Raw genomic sequence first — 3732 nt, forward strand, 5'->3', positions numbered from 1 at the left:
AGAGGTAGGATAACCAAAATCATCTCCCGAGATATACCTGCCAGGTCCCGACTCACTGGAAGACGGCAGTACACATTAAAACCAATCATGGTGCAGTACCAATCAAGGTTACTCTCCTTCCTCTGGCAATCATTGTTTGACGTAGTCTTCAATCCGAAAGTGGAGCTCCAAAAACGTTTTGCTCTGGACAAAACTAGGCGGTTCCCACTACGGAATCTTTAGGGGCAAACTCCAAACCTCAATGTTCGCCTTCAAAACTGGCAGAAGTGCGTTGTTGGAGGCTTCTCGTACTTATTCATGTCGACAAAATCCTTTCCAACCATGTACTGAACGCCGGCTGGACACAATTTGAAACGGGTGGCAAAGTAATTCACCCGCGTAACCGCATTTTGGACTAGGCCAAATTCGAATATATCATCCTCCCCAGCTAGAGCTCGTAGACACGAGTTGATAAAAATTACGGCAGCCCTACCTTGGGCCTCGGCATCCTGCGTACCAGCTCTGATCTGCGTCGTGAGGTGCTCTATTTCTTCCTGGGTGAACTGACAACTGGGCTTCGTCTGGGAGAGAAAAGGAAGAATTGTGATCCCATCGTGACCTCCAACGACAGGCACCTCGACGTCCTTAGGGTTTAAGTTCTTCATCTCGGCTACCAATTCGCTGGCTCGGACCAAGTTGATTTTGGTCACTCCAAAGAGTTTGGAAGGGTCGAACACCCTGTAAGTTCTGAGCACGTTTGCTGCTATAGGTACCATGAAGTTAAGTGGATCCGTGAGCAGATGTATCCAGGCCTTAGGACAGTTCTGGGCCGCGGCTTGAACAAGGGACTTTACTGTGCCTGCATTAATCTCAAATAGCTCTTCCCCCGTCATACCGGGCCTTTTTTGGGCACCAGAAGCAATCACTACCATGTCCATGCCGTTGAGGCAGCCCGCCAGCTGGGGAACGCGCTGGAATCCAAGCACCTGAGCAGAGGCATCGGATTTGCTCACCTCCGAGACGACCTCGTGGACGTTGACGACATCGTAGAGGTGAAGGTGGGAGACTAAGGGCGAGCTCCTGATGAGGAGGGAGAGGGGAGGTTCGATCCCTCGCGAAGCGTGGAGGGCTATCGGGCTTATGTGAGGATTCTCTCCGAGGTGAGAGTGCTATGGAGGTGGAGTGTGTGGGTTGTCTTGCATGCACGAGTTCTGAGTGTGGTTTTGTTCTTGCTGAGTTGTCTAGGGGAGATGAGAATTGGAGTGTCATGAAAGATGCATGTCCTAGGAGGAGGTTGGATGAGTGGAGGCGGAGTAAGGGCATGGATTGCAATGTTCCTATTGAAAACTTGAATTTGAGGGAGTCAAATAGCATGCTTCAAGTCTTCTTTCTGGAGGTGTTGAAGCTTAACGGCAAGTTGTTTCCTAGAGAGAGTCTTATGAATCTTCTTTCTTCAAGATGATGAAGTTATCTTTGGGTATCTCTGCGTGCCACATGATAACGACTATCCCCCTGTCATTATCATGTTGAAGCTTAACGGCAAGTTGTTTCCTTCAGAGAGTCTTATGAACCTAGATTTTTCATCTAGGCTTTGGCTACTGTATCTTCGGATGGAACATCAATATCTAATGCTGTCGCAAAATTGGTGTGGTACCTCTTGACCTAGCTAACCGCTCTTGCCACTTGATGCCCAAATCCTTGCATAAGCCACGGATATTATCGCGCTTTGACTTAGCCTTCGTTACATGGCTACTGATTAAATGCTCGAGTTCTCGCAAAAGTTTGCCATAGTAGATGGGAAGCTCTAGTAGGATTTGGCAACTGACGTACTCGGGTGAGAATCAACTTGCACTCGGTTTTGAAAATGGTGTGCTGACTCTGAGCACGCTCCTTGACAAAACGGTTGAAGTCTCTGATTGCCTTGTCGTACACTGAGACGATGGGCTGTACTGGTTCCAAAACTTCCTAGTGCATGGAATGTGAAGAAGCAAACACTTCATCTGCTTCAGTCCCAGTAATGGATGGGCCCCTCCCTACTTGAAACGTGAAGCAAAACTGCCGTGATGGGCACTGCAATTGGGAGATCCTCAATCAACAAAAATGGCTTGGCTTCCACCATTTGCTCTGTTTGCACCTCTTTGTCTGCCATCTCTGTCGAAATTCGGACCTGCACTAATGCACTGCAGTACGTCTGTGTTGCCTGCTCAGTGCTCATTGTTTGGTCTCCTGAGTATAGCATAAGAATGGTTTGACCCATCACCCCTTTTGGCCCTTTGGTTTGTGGGGTACCTTCCTCACCCAAGGAGTGTTGGCCTGAGGTACCCACCTACTTGCTTTGAATAGACGAGTAGCATGACCCGTCTACGACGGGTTACAGACCCGCTTCGCTGGGTCTCAAAGTTGAGACCATAAGTTGCCTTTAAGAGGAATTAAATTTAAGGTTTTATTTATAACTTTAAGAAATTTTCAAATTGTATCTCCATTCTCTCTCTCTCTCTCTCACACACACACACACACACACACACACACACACACACACACACAAATCTCAACATTTGTAAGCTTTTTATTAAATTTTCTAATCAAATCCAAATGAATCCCTAGGAGAGCCTTTATTAATAATATGATCTAAATTAATTGATCTAAATTGACCGACTATAAACAATCATCACATTAATTATTATATATTGATTTTTCATTTGAAGGTATAAATAAAATATATATTATTTATTTCACACACACACACACATGAAGAATTTTTATTTGAACATTAAAATGATGTTAATTAAAGTCAAGTCCTAAAATTGAAGAAATGCAATTTTGGAGAAGCTTGTTTTTAAAGAAGAGGTGTGTGTATGATGATAATGTTTGTATGTTTGCTTAGGAGTGTGTGGGTTTTTTGTGCATTGTGGATGATTGCATGTGTGTCTATGTGTAGGCCAATGCAAGTGGATGTATGCCACAACAAGACAAAGCACCCATAGACATGCGCACAGACGCGCTTCATGAAACTTACGGGCGCGTCTATTTGCGCGTCTGGAGACCCGCGTCTATTTGCGCGTCTATATATCAGACTTATGCGCGTATAGATGCGCTCATAGACGCGTAGATAGACGCGCTTATAAACGCCTTTATAGACGCGTGTATAAATGCAAAACGAACAGACAGACACGAATATAAACGCGGTTTTAAACGCACTGATAGACGCGCCTTTTTTTTAAAAAAATTTTTTACAAAATAGTGTGTATGTTGTGTATGCTATATAGTTACAAGAATCCCATATCCACATTCTGTAATTCAATTCTTACAGCTAGCCGCATTTTAATTACAATTCCAAATAAAATATTACAACTCCAAATCGCAATAAAATGAGAAGCTCAAAAAAGTGCTTGTATATACATATAGCACGAAGCTAAGCTACGTCATGTGGCTTCAAGTACAAAAAATAAGGAAGCTAAGCCATGTCATGTGGCTTTAAGTACAAAAAATAAGAGGAGTCTATATACAAGAGGCACGAAGCCAAGCCAGTGTCTTTAAGTACAAAAAAGAGTAGCTAGCATTACTTATACGACTAATCTATGTTCTCTAGGTCCTTGCTCCCTTCCACGCTCCCTTCTGCGCTCCCTTCTGCGCCTCCTTCCTCCTCTTCCTCATCGTCTTGTGCACGGGCCTGTAAACAAGGGACAACATATATCAATGTATGAAAAATCAAATCTTTACTTATAATTTTGGCATTATTTAATTACTTTCAAA

At 43.9% G+C, this 3732-nt stretch overlaps 1 pseudogene; it reads right to left on the reverse strand.

Moving 5' to 3' along the window:
• Positions 1–251: 251 nt before the first annotated feature.
• LOC147896744 (malate dehydrogenase, chloroplastic pseudogene) lies at positions 252–872 on the reverse strand (annotated as a pseudogene).
• Between the last annotated feature and the right edge of the window lie 2860 nt (positions 873–3732).

Source organism: Dipteris shenzhenensis, chromosome 11 (genome assembly GCF_047967505.1).
Source record: "Dipteris shenzhenensis isolate YYH24624 ecotype China chromosome 11, Dip_SZ_1.0, whole genome shotgun sequence".
Lineage (NCBI taxonomy): Eukaryota > Viridiplantae > Streptophyta > Polypodiopsida > Gleicheniales > Dipteridaceae > Dipteris > Dipteris shenzhenensis.